Below are 15,777 nucleotides of genomic sequence, written 5' to 3'. Positions count from 1 at the left end.
TGGTGCTTGTGATTTAGCCAAATAGTGAAGGACCTCATTGCCATTACCTAACATTGTCTGCTGTGTCTCCCAGGTGCTTATAAGTCCTCCCTATCTTTGTTGAAAGTATGGGGTTGAAGTTGGCGGACATGTTTCCTATTTCTGTATCTGTGTCAGTGTTTAGCAGTGAATGCTTGCATGATAGTTTAATGTGGGCTTGTCACAAATGCCTTTTCCCTCCATCTCCAGAAGCTATGAGCACTTTCCCTGACTTGCACCAAGAATTTTCACCCTACTCATTTCATCCCTTCCCTCAAAGTAATCATTCATGCATTCAACAAACACTGAGCACCATGAAATATCACTTCCTATTAGCTAATGATTATAGAACCTTTAATCTGCTTCAGGCACCGCGCTAAGCCCTATGCATTACATAAATGTACTCATTCGAACCTGATCACAACCCAGTGAAATGAGTATTACTCTTATTCCATTTGACATATGAATAAATTGTTATTTAACCCAGTTATGTAAGTAGAGTGTGGCAAAACACAGTTCATTGATCTTGGTCTTTTATAGCACGCCATATGCCACCCTGAGCATTGCTGGTGGACCTGGCACTGTAGTGGATGTAGGAGATACTAAGCTGAAAAAGACAGAGTCCTTGCTACTCTGGGAAGCTCATAGTCTAGTGAGAGAGACACAAACAAATAGACACCTACAGTGTAATGAAGGTCAACCTGCAGGAAGTAAAGAACGCTACTAGGAGGAAGAGCCAGCAGTGTGCTGAGGAGGGAAGTACTAGCCCTGCCTGGTTGTGGGGATCTCAGAAAAGTATCCAGAGAGGAGGGGGATACATAGGGTCCAACCTGAGAGGCAGCAGAGTTCACCAGGCAGGGAGAGTGGTGTAAAGCTGAGTATAGCGATGATCTGAGAATAAAACAGAAAGATACAATCAAAATCCTTTATTAAGCACATTATAAGCCAGTCAAGTATTTGAACTTTGGCCTGTAGGTAACAGGGAGCCAGTGGGTGATTTTGTTGTTGTTGTTGTTTTTACTGTAATTTTTATTTAGAAATAATTTCAGGTTAAAATAATGTTTCAAATAAACAGTACCCAGAACTCCCTTCTACCTGTCCTCTGAATCCTATGCTTATTAACATTTTGAACCATTTATAATATGGAAATGCTAACTTCCATAAGAGTGGACCCACTTCAACAACTCAAGCCAAATGCATGTAAACTTTATATGAAATTATTGGGGGGAATCTGAATTATAACAATATAAGCATAAAATTCAGTTGGCAGTAAAAGGGTGGGGGGACAAATATTAAGCTCTTGGTGAGGCACAAGAGACTGGCAGCACGGGTGGGTGGGATCCAAGTCAGGAGAGTTTCTGGCAGCCATTAGTTCATAAGGAGGGGGGAGCCACCTCTCAGAGCAGAAAGTAACTCTCCTTTCTGTTTGTAACTCTCCCCTGCTGCCTTTCACCAAAACCTGAGGGAGGATGCAGGACCCTGGGCATGAAGTCTTGAAAGTCTCATGTTGGCTTAATTCAGTGCCTATATTTATGCCACCTTTCAGAGGTATATTATGAGGACCATCAGTTAATTTTGATTTAGGTGGGTCCTCTGTTTGTGACAGATTTTTATCTGCCCTTGCCTTTTGTATGACTGTTTATCAGTATTTTCATAAACAAGTGGTTGCTTTTTTAATTGATAACTTAAGTGACTTAATCTCAGTCACCCTCCCCAATCAACCCTGGTCATTATAATTTGAATACATATGGCCTCCCAACCACTCATTCTTATATAAGACCATTTGAAAATAATGTCAGATGATATACCATTATAATATCTTAACACCTCATTGTTTATTACCTGACTGCAAGGGTGCTCTTCTAAGTAACAGCAATATAAACTATAAACAATTAAAATTAAGAAATGACATTAATTCAGTATCAACATCCCATCCACAGACGCTATTCAATTTTTGCCAATCGTCCTAACAATCCTTTATAGACCTTTGAGCCAATCCAGTGTCACATATTATATTTGGTTGTCATATGTTTTCAGGCTCCTCCAATCTGGAACAATCTTTTATTTTTTGTCATCTCCTTGATATTATTAAAGAGTACAGAGTAGTTATTTGTAAAATAATCCTCAGTTTGGGTTTTCTTGATGTTTCCTTGTGAGTTTTTCAATTTTGGAAAGAAATACCTCAAAGTATGCAATATTCTTAGTGCATCATATCAGGAGACAGTGAGTCATGTTATATTTCATTTGCTACTGGTGATGTTAACTCATTCTTAAGATGATATCACTGTAAAATTATTAAGAATGTTGAACTTATGAATAGTAACTAACAAGTATTTTTTTAAGTTTTATTTTTATTTATGCATGCAAGAACTAGGGTGCTGGCCAGAGGTGCGGAGGGTGAGAGGATTCACCAGAGACAGACTGGGAAGCAGAACAGGTTGATCAACTGAAATACACTGCTGAGGGGAGCAGCAGGCAAGACATTAGAGGCCTTCAGTGCCATGTGTGTCACCTCCTTGGCCAAGGATAGAACTCATGCCTTAGTGACTGGTGATAGCTTGATAATGCTGAGACTTTAACCCCTGCACCACCAGGGAGGCCCCCAGTAACAAGTATTTTATAGGGATATCGTCTAAGACTAATTATCTTTTCCTGATCAACCTTTCACTCACCAGTGTTAATTCATTTATGATTCTTGCCTTAATATTACAATGATTGACAAACTATCATTCTAAACATGCTTTCTCTTTTTATTATTTATTTAAGGAATTCTTCACTCAAGGGGTTAAAATCCATTGCTATCAAATTGTCCCAGACCTGGCCGGTGGGAGCCACTTTTAGCAGGCCTTGGTATCCTTTTGACACACAGCTCATCATTCTTTGAGCATGCCTCAGCTTTCTGGCACAGATGTTGCAGGATCATTTTTCACTTTCTCATTCCCTGCCCCAGAATCAGCCATTTCTACAGGAACTGGTTCCTTTTAATGGAGAATGGTATTTAGAACTGGGTGTTTGATGTGCTTGATGCTATCGGGCTACCATTGCTTCTAAGACTCTCATCAGGGAGTGCTAAGAAATACTGTAAACATATATGTTTATTTTATATAATCATCCTTATCATTATATCTATATTTGTCTAGAGAGCTATTAAAAATCAAGTTCACATTGTTTTCATTACTAACCCGATTCCACATTTATTCTAGTCTGCCCACTTTCTGTATTTGTAACTCTCCTCTCTGACAGTAAGAATTCTGTCTCCCATTCTCCTTCACATATTTATGTATTCAGTCCTCTGTGAAAGTTTGATTCTTAGCTACAATGGCCCCGAACTGAACCCTGTCACAAGCCAATGAACCTCTCTCTACCAAACCTCAGGCTAAAGTTTAGCCCCTACTAAAAGGAAAAAAGAAGGAAGAAGGAAAAGTTAGTTGGAAAGTTCAAGTTCTCTGCCCCACTGGACCAAAACTAAGCCCTGGACATACTAATCCCCACCCCCACTGAAAGTGCAGATCAGATTCCAAAGGAGGTTTTTAATCAGAGGAAGCGAAGTGAGCAGATTCTCATTTTAGAGTGACATTTTGGAAAGTGTGGGCTGTGGATGGATTGGGAGATGTGGAGATAAATCAGGAGCCAGTAGTAACAGTCCAGGAACCTTAAAATGGGACAGGGTCCTAGACTGTGTCCAGGTTGAAAAGAGAATTCTCATCACCCTGTGCTAAAAGCTTTTTAGAGCTGGTCACCCTTCACGGTATCTAATTTATTATTGTTGGATTATTCTTCATCTCCTGACTGCAGACACATTCTAAAGGAAACAGATATGGGGCGGTGGGGAACTTTTAAAAATCACAGGATAGACATATTGGGCAGAAATGTCACAAGTTTAAAGAATGCTTCTAAGGAACAACTGAAATTGACAACGCTGTTTTACCTCTCAACAAAAACTGCATTTTTAAAAATTTGAATAAAGATGTAAGTTCTACTTTGTCACGAAAGCCAAGGTAAGATTGAAAATATTACTTCCTTGGGGAGGAAGGTTCTGAGGGCATAAAAGCTTGGAGTGGGGAGGATCTGCCATTAGAAATTATGTGCATTTAGCCAGCAACAAAGAATGAATTGCTGGAGGCAACAAAGACCATTACCTTCTCTGAAAGAGTTGGGGGAGAAAAACCTTGGCAACTCACACAATGAACCCTTGTCCAAAAGGAAGGCGAAATTCCTCCTTTTGTACAGCTAATACAAACACAGGCTGCTAAGAAGCTCCAACCTCCTTGGTCCTTGATTGCTCACATTATCTCTGATGACCACCTTTACAAAAAACAAACATGTTTTTGGAGGGCTTGGGGGATCCACACTCTGTCTTTGCTCATTTGGCTGCCAAGCACCACTGCCGTTTTACTGAAACAACTGCAGGTGAATCCATGACCCTGGGTGGAATCTGTGGGTTTGTTTCCATTATTTTGTATAGATGTGTCATTTTATCATGTCGTTTTCTGATGTTCTAAGCTCCAAGGATCCTAGCATCTCTGATCTATTTTCTGCCTCTCTATTCATCATCCTGAACCTAGGAAGCAATATGTATAATAATTAAACATGCAGAAGCTTATCTGCCTGGGTTTTAATCCTGATTCTCTTGTTCATTAGCTGTGAGACTTTGGAAAAGTTACTTAACACCTCAGAGTCTCTGTTATGTCACCCTATAAGATGGGGGACTTACATTTTTCGGGTGGATATAAGTAATAAGTAAGCTCTCTCATATGTAACCCACACCTTGCTAGGAGCTCAGTGAAAGAAGGCTAGGATGATGCTAGGCCAGGCCTTATAAATCCAGTGATGGCCTCTAATAGGAGCAGCCCCATTTTCAGCACCCATGTGTCCAGTCTTGGTAGACTTGAATATGATGCAAGTGGTATTGTTGTCTATATGAGACTGTTAAAATGCAGGTAATAATAGTACCATGGAGAGGACTAAAGGAGGCATCTCGTTTAAAGTGACTTGCACAGTACCTGCTAATAGTATAAAAATATTAGTATCACTATAGTTTCTGGTGATAGTGCTTAATATTAGCTGGATTTCTAGCATATCATGGAGAGGAAGACTAGTTCCAATTTTGGGGATGAGAGGTAAGCCTGTCTCTGCCTGCCCTTGTTCAGGGGTCCATCTCACAGGGCCTGGGCAAGGACCAGCCCGAAGCCCCAGGGCCTCAGCTTTGATGGGTCAGCTCACAGAGCTTTCCCTGCAAGCAGATTTTCACACACACACACACACACACATACACACACACATACATGCGCATGCGCGCGTGCGTACACACACACAAACGATGGGAATATGGTGAAGAAAGGTTCAGAGGAAAGAAAGCAGTATAGAAAGAGAATGCTGGGGAATCCAGATTCCCTAACATTTGGTCAAATTTTGAACCAACAAGCTAAACACCTGAAACCTAGAAGCTGAAAAAAAATTAATAATGTTCACAGTTACCACTCTCCTTATACCAGGCCATGATCTTTTCACTGAAACCATTGGGGCAGATGTGTTTTAGAATTTGGAATTTTGAGTATTTTAGAAATATGTTAGGATTACTAAGACATAAATTGTATAAAACTCCTAGTAGGTTCTGGGGAAAAACATCATAATCCAACAGGCTATTTTTGTTGCAGTAAAATATGTAAATATTTACACCAAGTGAGATATCAAGGCATCATGTCAGTGTAGGTGCAGTTTCGTCACCGAACAAAATGCATAGCACCCTGGAAAACACTGGGGTTCAGATCTTTTAAGGCTTTGTCACTGGGTTGAGCAGATGTTGACAGGACACAGCTGACAGTTGCCTGGCTGACTGACTGAGCCGAAGGTGTACACAGATTGCAGGAGCTCTGCTCAGTCAGTCACCTCGCACTTGCTGAGCATCTGCCAAGATCCAGGCACCCTGCAAGGCACTGAGGTCCTAGAAGCATGTTGGTCTCCTGGGGCTACAGGAACATTACCACAAACCCCTTGGCTGAAAACAATGGAAATGTATCTCTTCACAGTTTAGGAGGTAAATTTCAAGTCCAAAATCAAGATGTTAACAGAGTCCTGTCCCCTCTGAAACCTACAAGATGGGAAAATTCTTTCTTGCCTCTTCTAGCTTCTAAATGTGCTGGCAATACTGGACATTCCTAGCCTTGTAGATACAGCACCACAGTCTCTGTCATTGCATCCATCTCCTGGGGTGTATCTCCCCCTTCTAAAAGCACACCAGTCAGGGACTCCCTGGTGGCGCAAGGGGTTAAGCACCGCACTATGAAGCAATCCACAGCCTCTGCAACACGAGTTTGATCCCCAGCCAGCCAGGAAGAAACTCACATGGTGAGGCAGACCTCTCCTGACTCTCCCGCTGCTCGCCTTAGCAGTGTGCTTCAGTCAGTCTGCCTGTTCTGTTTCCCGCTCTGTCTCTGGTGGATCCTCTCACCCCCCGCATCTCTGGCCTGTACCCCAGGTCTTGTATGCATAAATAAATCTTTTTTAAAAAATGAAATAAAAAAAATAAAAGCACATAGTCATATTGGCTCAAGGGGCACCTCTACTTCGGTATTGCAAGGACCCTGCTTCCAAATAAAGCTACCCTCTGAGGTATTAAGGGTTATGACTTCCAAGTATGTTTTCAGTATTACAATTTGACCCATAACAAGTTTTGAAAACCAAAATAGATAGCCCCATGCTCTCACGAACATAACCATCCAGAAGGAAAATCAGATTATAGGTGTATGGAGAGCAGCAGAAGAAACAACCAGCACAGTGAAAGGAAGCTATGGAATGGGAGAAAATAGTTGCAAACCTTTATATCTGATAAAGAATTCATCTCCAAACTATAAAAGGAAATCCTATAAGTCAATAGCAAAAAACACTGATACCCAGTTTAAAATTGGACTATAGACTTGAATAGATATTTCTCTAGAGAAGACATACGAAGAGCCAACAGTTGTATTAAAAAATGCTCAATGTTACTGATCATCAGGGAAATGCAAACCAAAACCACGAGATATTATCTCATACCTATCAGGATAAGTATAGTCAAAACAGCAAGAAACCAGAAGTGGAGGATGTGGAGAAGTTGGAACTCTCACACACTTTTGGTGGGAAAGCAAAATAAGAAGCCACTATGAAAAAACAGTAAAAATTAAACAGAAAACAGTAAAAATTTAAAAATGGGGGCCTCCCCTGGTGGCACAGTGGTTGAGTGCTGGGCTGCAAAGCTGCCTGCAGCCTCTGCAGCACTGGTTCGATCCCCGGCCGCCAGCGAGAGTCCCACATGGCGCGCAGACCTCTCCTGCCACGCCTGCTGCTCCCCTCAGCAGTGTGTTTCGTTGGTCTGCCTGTTCTGTTCCCTGCTCTGGCTCAGGTGACTTCTCTCACCCTCCCACGCTTCTGACTGTACCCAGTGCTTATATAAATAAATCTTTAAAAAAAATAAATCCACTAGTTTAAAAAAAAATTTAAAAATGGAGCTACCACATGATTCAGCAATTTCACTTAGGGATTTTATATGAAGGAATAGAATTGTTACAGGGCAGGGAGAGGGGCAGCCAAGACCCTTCAAACCTGCCTGCTCTAAATAGGTTCTGCCATCTGCCGCATCAACACAAAACATATGACACTTTAATGGGAAGGAACTTTAATACAATTAGGAAACAATACTGTAAAGGCAAAGAATCTCGTTTCTCAATCAAGCACCCAAAGTTACCCGTACCCTCATGGGTAAAAGTCCATCCAAATGGGATTGGCCCAGAGCAAGGGCCCAAAGCCTGCCACAAGTCTAAGGCATCTTCCAGTGGGGACCCACAGAAAAGGATCAGAAACAACCAGACAAGTGTTGAGGGAAAAGAGCAAAATCAAAATCAAGATAAAAACCACCATTGTCACCTCCCCACGGGTCTCACCCACATCTGTGTCACCCAGTCCATGACCGAAAGGCAAGCGCAGTTTCTTCACATGTCTCTAGACTCCATGTGCCTCCTCTAGGTCTCCTTCTGGCTCCATCCCGCTTCCTTCCTTCCTCAGTCTCCTCTGTAGCTTCTTCTCTCCCTGCTCAGCTCCACCCTCCCTTGGGTGGGCAGGAAACCTGGAACCCCCCCCTTTCCTGGGGACCACCCTGTTACAGAATCAGATTCTCAAAAATGTAACAGCAATCTCAAGTTCAGTGCAGCACTTGCTAATCTCAATAGCCAAGATGAAGAATGAATAAAGAAAATATACACAGACACACGTATATACATACACGCAGTGGAATATTATTCAGATTACAAAAGGAAGGAATTGTGCAATGTGTGACAACATGGGTGAAACTTAAGTGATGTTGAACATTTTTCATAAGCCTGTCGGTCCTCTGCATGTCTTCTTTAGAGATGTATCTATTGAGATCCTTTGTCCCTTTTTGCATTGGGTCATTCATTTCTTTGTTGGATTATGTAAGAAATTTGTAAATTTTAGTTAGTAACCCCCTGTCAGATGTACGGTATGTAAATATTTTTTTCCCAAATATTTTTGCCTTTTAGCTTTTGTGAGGGTTTCTTTTGAGGTACAAAAGCTTTTACATTTGATATAGTCTCACTTGTTTATTTTCGGTTTTGTTTCCCTTGCTGTTGGGGTTGTACTCCCACACAGCTTTGTGGTAGATGTCCAATAGTGTGTCCCCTGTATTTTCTTTCTAGTTCTTTATGGCTTCAGTCCTTATGTCCAAATCTTTAATCAATTTTTGAATTAATTTTGGTGTGTGGAGTTAAATATGGGTCTTGCTTTATTTTTTTGCAAATGGCTACCCATATTTCCCAGCACCATTTATTGAAGAGGCTCTCTGTGCTCCATTGTATGACCATGGCTCCTTTGTCAAAGATTAACTGTCCATACTTACAGGGATTTATCTCTGGATTTTCAATTCTATTCCACTAGTCTGGATTTCTTTTTTTGTTGTAGTACAATATTGTTTGATTACTATTGCTGTGTAGTATTGCTTGAAGTCAGGAAGTATGATGCCTCCATTTTTTCTTCCTTTCTCTTAGGATTGTTTTAGTTATTTAGGGTCTTTTGTCATTCCATATAATTTGACCTTGTTTGTTCTATTTCCTTTAAAAAGTCACTGGTATTTTGCATTAAATTTGTAAATTGTTCTGAGTAATACGGTCATTTCAATGATGTTAATTCTTCGGTGAACACAGGATATCTTTCCATTTCTTTGAATCTTTTATTTCCTTTAATAGAGTTTCATGTTTTCAATGTATAGATCCTTCATCTCCTTCATTAAGTTTATTCTTAGGTATTTCAATCCTTTTGGAGTATTGTTTGCATATACTACATTGTTTGCATATTCTACATCTGAGAGGAGAAAGCATACATTGTACAAAAAGGAAGAATGATATTATATATATATAAAATAAAAGGAAAATGCCACTGATTTTTGTGTGTTGACTTTGTATCCTGCTTCTTTCCTGTATTCATTTATTATTTTCAGAAGTTTTTTGTTAGAATGTTTTGGTTTCTCTAAGTATATTGCTATGTCATCTGTAAATAGTGACAGTTACACTTCTTTACCAATTTGCATTCTTTGTATGTCTTTTTTCTGGCCTATTTGCTTCAGTTAGGACTGCCAAAGCTATATTGAATAACAGTGGCAATAATGGACATCCATATAATAAGTACTTATAATATTTAAATACATTTATTTATTCCCATGTTTGCATAGTTTTTATCATAAATGGATATTGGATCTTTTCGAATGCTTTTTTAGCATCTTTTGAGACAATCATATAGTTTTTTCTTCCTTTTTGTTGATCTGGTAGATGACATTAATTGATTTGTATATATTGTGAATCAATGGAATGAAGGCTACTTGATCATTGTGGGTGATAATTGTGGGTGATTCTCTTCATATGTTGCTATACTGGGTTTGCTAGGATTTTTGGATTTATGTTCATTAGATATGTTGGTCTATAATTTTTTTTTTGTACTATCTTTGTTTGGTTTAGTGATCAGGATAATGTTGGCTTCATAGAATGTGTTGGGGAGTTTTTCCTCTGTTGTTTTGTTTGTTTGTTTGTTTGTTTGTTTTTTGAAGAGTTTGAGTAGGGTAGGTATTAGGTCTTCTTTATAGGTTTGGTAGAATTCACTGGTCCTGGGCATAGGGTGACTTTTTATTCCTCTTTAAATTTCAACACATTTTTTTAAAATAAATTTTATTTTTATATTCCCCATACAATTGCAACCCCCTTATTTTGAACCCAATCCCTCCCCTCCCCGCCCATCACCCCCCACAGAATGTCTCTGGTTCATTGTTTTTTGTTGATTTTGATTTTCACTTTCTTACAGTTATTCATTTTCCTGGTCCCTTATTTAAGCTTTCTAGATTCCTGCTATGAGTGAGACCATCCGGTATTTTTCTTTTTCTTTCTGGCTTATTTCGCTGAGCATGATCCCTTCCAGTGCCATCCATGTTGCTGCAAACTGCATGTGTTTATCTTTTTTGAATGCTGAGTAATATTCCACATCTTCTTGATTCAGTCATCTATTTTTGGGCATTTGGGTTGTTTCCAAAGCTTAGCTATTGTAAACAGTGCTGCTATAAACATAGGGGTGCAGGTATTCTTTGGAATTGATGTTTCTGTGTCCTTTGGGTAAATACCTAGGAGTGGAATTGCTGGATCATATGGAAGCTCTATGTTTAGTAGGTCCAGAAATCTCCACACAGATCTCCATAGTGGTTGGACCAGTTTGTACTCCCACCAACAGTGCAGGAGAGTTCCTTTTTCTCCACACCCTCGCCAACATTTGTTGTTGCTAGTTTTTTTTAATACCATGGTATCTCATGGTAGTTTTGATTTGCATTTCCCTGATTACAAGTGATGTTGAATATTTTTTCATATGCCTGTTGGCCATTTGCATTTCCTCTTCAGAGAAGTTTCTTTTTAGCTCTTCTGCCCATTTTTTGACTGGATTATTTTCTTTGTTGTTGTTGAGTCTCATCAGCTCTTTGCAGATTTTTGTGATCAGTCCTTTATCATTAGTGTTGTGTGCAAAAATGTTCTCCCAGTTGGTGGGGTTTCTCTTTGTTTTTGTTATTGTCTCTTTTGCTGTGCAGAAGCTCTTTAATTTGATGTAGTTCCAACTGTTGATCTTTGCCTTCATTATCACTGCATTGGGTGATGTGTCTGTAAAGATGTCTTTGATGTGCATATCACATAGTGTTTCGCCTATATTTCCTTCTATGTATTTTATGGTTTCAGGTCTTATGTCTAGATCTTTAATACATTTTGAGTTGATTTTTGTGTATGGTGTGAGGTAGTGGTCAAGCTTCATTCTTTTGCATGTAGCGACCCAGTTTTCCCAGCACCATTTATTGAACAAACTTTCTTTGCTCCAATGCATAGTCTTTGCTCCTTTGTCAAAGATTAGTTGACCATAAGTCTGTGGGTTTATTTCTGGATTTTCTATTCGATTCCATTGGTCTGTGTGTCTGTTCTTATTCCAATACCATGCAGTTTTGATGATTATGACTTTGTAGTATAGTTTGAAGTCTGGGAGTGTGATGCCTCCATTCCCCTTTTTTTTCAGGAGAACTTTGGCTATTCGGGGTTTTGGTGGTTCCATATGAATTTCATCAATAATTGTTCTATTTCTTTGAAGAATGACATTGAGATTTTTATTGGAATAGCATTGAATCTGTATATTGCTTTTGGTAGGATGGCCATTTTAATAATGTTTATTCTTCCAATCCATGATTGGACTATTTAAGCTGTATTTCATTCTGGTTCAATCTGGGAACTTTGGGAGGTTATATGAATTTAAAAATTTGTCTATTCTAGGTTCTCCAGTATGTTTGTGGCATATTTGTATATTTGTGTATTTCTGCAGTATCTGTTGAATTTTTCTTCTTTAACTTTTGATTCTATTAATTTGGGTTTTTCCTCTTCTTCCTAAACATAGCTGATGACTTGTTGATTTTGCTTATTTTTTCAGAAATAACATTTTTTAATATTTACTTATGCATACAAGAACTGGTACAGGCAGAGGTGTAGGGGTGAGAGGATTCACCAGAGACAGAGTGGGGAACAGAACAGGCAGATTGACTGAAATATACTGCTGAGGGGAGCACCGGGTGGGTCAGGAGAGATCTTCTGCGCCATGTGGGTAGCTCCCTGGCTGGCCACGGATCGAACTCATGCTGCGGTGGCTGCAGATAGCTTAGCAGGTTGTGTCTTAACCTCTTGTGCCACCAGGGAGGCCCTTCAGAGTAACATTTTTAATGAAGATGAAAAGATGAGTAAAAGACCCTGGGTAAAGTAGGGCAAGAGGCACTTGTGCCATCACCCTCTTATGACCAGACCAAAACTCCTGCCCTCCTCAACACTGAGTTCATGCAGAATCCAGACCACCAAATCCCAGGGAAGACCTGCAAGCTGCCAGCCACCGTCACTCTTGTCACCAGGCTGTCTCCTACCCTCAGAAACAGCCAAAGATCCAAAATGTAGCCAGGTCACTCAAAGCAGCCAGCCACAATCAAGACTCATAATTACAGTCTTTATGCGGGAGAGTATAGGGAGAAAGTCTCTGTTTTCCCTTCTTTGGCTTCAGTTGATTACAGTACCTTTGACCCAGAGTCAGCAGTGCTTAATATACAGTTAGTTTCTGCTGACCTCCTTCCTAGAGAATGCAATGTACTTTTATTAGGATTAGGGATATATCTGTCTTGCAAGTTTCTCCAAGCAGTACTCTCATGAACCTCATGGCTGCCCAGACACCTTGGCTATAAGGTCCCCTGGTGGAATTTCTGCCCAAAATGGAGGCAGTAGATGTGTAGAGCCTGTGTATACTTGACAAGTCTAACCTCAGGGTGGAATCCATTGTGTAGACAACCCCTTTGTGAGACACACATGAAATGGTCACCTCATTGGGCATGGTTGTTGGATTTTATCTTATATCCACAACCCTTTAATATTTCACTTAAAGATGAAAAATCACCCTTTTTTGAAGAATAATGAACAGAAAAAAGTGCTCAACTCCTACATGTATGGCTTGGTGATTTTTCACAGAGTGGACACAGATCCAGCACCAGACGAAGTAACATTCCAGAAACCCTCTTCTCCACCCCTCTTCTAGTTACTGCCCACCTTGGGTAACCACAGTTCTAGACTTCTAACACCATAAATTAGTTTTGGCTTTTTAGCTTTATAGAAATGAAATCACAGCCTGAGTTTTTACATTTTTTGTATTTGTAAGATTCATCCATGCTTGTTACTCTAGTTTATTTTTACTGTTTTGTATAGCATTGTTTCACTATATCATAATTACACAATTCAACTGTTGGTAGACATTGAGGTGTTCCTGCATTTGGTGATTATAAATAGTGTCACTTTGAATAGTCATTTGTGTGTCTTTGATAAGCAAATGCAAATTTGGGGAAGGGAGCATATATATTTGTATTAGTTGTCTATTGTTACATAGTAAATTTCCCCAAAACCTAGTAGTTCATAACAAAAATAAACATTAATTTTCAAAGTTTAATGAGTGAAGAATTTGGAAGGAACTTGCAATGGCAGATCTGGCTCAAGATCCTGGTTAAGGGTGTAATCATCTGAAGGCTAGAATGAGTCATCAGATCTGCTTCTAAGGCAGCTAACTCACATGACTGGCAAATTGGTACTGAGTGCTGGGGGGCGGGGGTGAGGAGCCTCAATTGCTTCATGTGGAAGTTGCCTAAGATTACCTGTGTGTCTTCATAACATGGCATCTGGCTTTTCCTGAAATGAGTGGTCAAAGAGAGCGAGCCAAGGTTGAAGCTACGTCCTTTTTTGTGACTTAGCTTTGTAAGTCATGAAGCCTCACTTCTACCTCATTCTACTCATTACAAGAAAGCCACTAAGCAGCCCATAACCCAGACTTCATCTTCAGAAGGGAGGAGAGGCAAAGAATGTGTGAACATAGTTTATAATCAATAACTCCACTGCACTTTAAAGCTTGAAATTAACCCATGCTACGGCGTTAAAAACAATAGGTTTATAGAAATAGACATCAGCATCTAAGAAAGACACTTTACCCAGCCTCTTCTATTTACTTAAAAGTTTATGTTCATAGAAAAGTTTTCAATGTGTTTCCTGGAGATGGCATGATATAATAGAAAGCACAAACTTTTAAGAATCAGACACCTCAAGTCTGAATCCTGAATTCACTACTTGGTAATTATGAGTAGTGAATTATGGCTATTTGGGCAAGAACTCCTCTTATTGTCTCAGATTTTATAGTGGGGAAAATCAGAAATGTTTGTCTCATGTTATCATGGAGGGGGATAATTAAATGGAATAATGTGTGTAAAGTGCCCACTATGATGGGAGGTTCCTTCTGTTTGTTTATTGATCAGAAGCTTATCTAGTAACCGTATGTTATCTAGAAGGTGCTGTGATGACCCCTGTGAGTGGTACAAAACTGACTCAGACACAGAGCTTGCCTTCAAGAAGCATATCCTGTTATAAGGTCATTGATAGGCAGGATAATTATAATACATTGAGAAAATGATTAGTGTCTGGACCAGGTATGGACACAATTCTTTAAATATGAATCAATTTTGAATATACAAAAATGGGAGAAATTTTGAGGGGCCAAAAAGTGTTCCAAATCAGCAGTAACAACTCAAGTAAAGACAACGCTAGAAAGCCAGGGGAGCTGAATTGAGAATGAATAACAAAGCAATTATTACAGTTAAGATGGAGACTTTAAGTCAGATCAGAGGAGGTAATGAAATAGAGGTTGAAATGGTAATTATGTATCAGAAGAGCAGGAAACAACTGAGAGAGTATATAGTTTTATAGTCTGACAAAAACATTAGGACAAAAGATTATTTTAAACAATTTTCAGAGCTGATTATGAGAGCTGGGCAGGCCCAGCTACTGAAGCATCTACTTGCCATGCTTTTCTTGGCTAACTCCTGTTTGCAAGATCTTTGAGCCTCACATTGTAAACAGAGCTTTCTAAAACTTATCATTAATGAACACTTCCGACAGCCCAAGCAACTGAGCTTTGCCCTTATCATTCCCATTTTGGAGGCTATATCAACAGGGAAAGAGAGTGGGAGTATTTTATAGGCCCTTAGCTTGTTGTAAATGTACTTCTCAAGACTTGGCCATTTGAAATGGCCGATTCATGTGTTCTGTGTGTATTTAACTTCTACTGCCAGATAATGAGCTATTCTTTCTCTTTATTCCCCCCCCCCCAAGAAGACTAATCTACTTAGAAACCTTCACATTTGTGACATTCTCCAGTCCCAGGCAGTGATGGTATTTATACATAAGACAGAGACATTTCTATGCTATGATAGAAGTTTGGAGGAAGTTGGAGTCAATGACCTTACACTTTGAAACCAAAGAAAAACAACCACAAATTTTTCTTTCAGTCTTGCTAAGAAGGTGGATAGATTAACAGAAAAAACTTCTTTTAGTCTCAATATGTGGTACCCTAAGCTTTTATGTGCTCAACCTATATCTTCTGTAGCAACTCCACACACAATTATTTTGACGAAGTCTATGTTCTATCAAATGGACACAATTCATTCTTGGTGCTTTTGTGGATACATATGGGATGTACCACATTATCCGCTTACAGATGAATTCTAGAGCATGAAAGGAGAGGATGGATTATGCTCTTGGGATAGAATTCTTAGTCAATCTCATGTTGCCTCATAGATGTTCATTCTGCATTAACACTGCACAAACAGGAAATGTTCTCTGCACAGATGCT

The 15,777-nt window shown here is 39.5% G+C and overlaps 1 protein-coding gene across 5 annotated transcripts in view; it reads left to right on the top strand.

The window, feature by feature from the left end:
- Positions 1-15,777, top strand: part of ADAMTSL1 (ADAMTS like 1) — an 861,052-nt gene that overhangs the window by 721,044 nt on the left and 124,231 nt on the right. The gene's annotated exons all lie outside the window — the stretch shown is intronic.

The sequence above is a fragment of the Talpa occidentalis genome, unplaced genomic scaffold (assembly GCF_014898055.3).
Source record: "Talpa occidentalis isolate TD23 unplaced genomic scaffold, MPIMG_talOcc4v2.1 talOcc4.7, whole genome shotgun sequence".
Lineage (NCBI taxonomy): Eukaryota > Metazoa > Chordata > Mammalia > Eulipotyphla > Talpidae > Talpa > Talpa occidentalis.
Note: the sequence above shows the minus strand (reverse complement) of the source record. Positions and strands in the feature narration are given on the sequence as shown.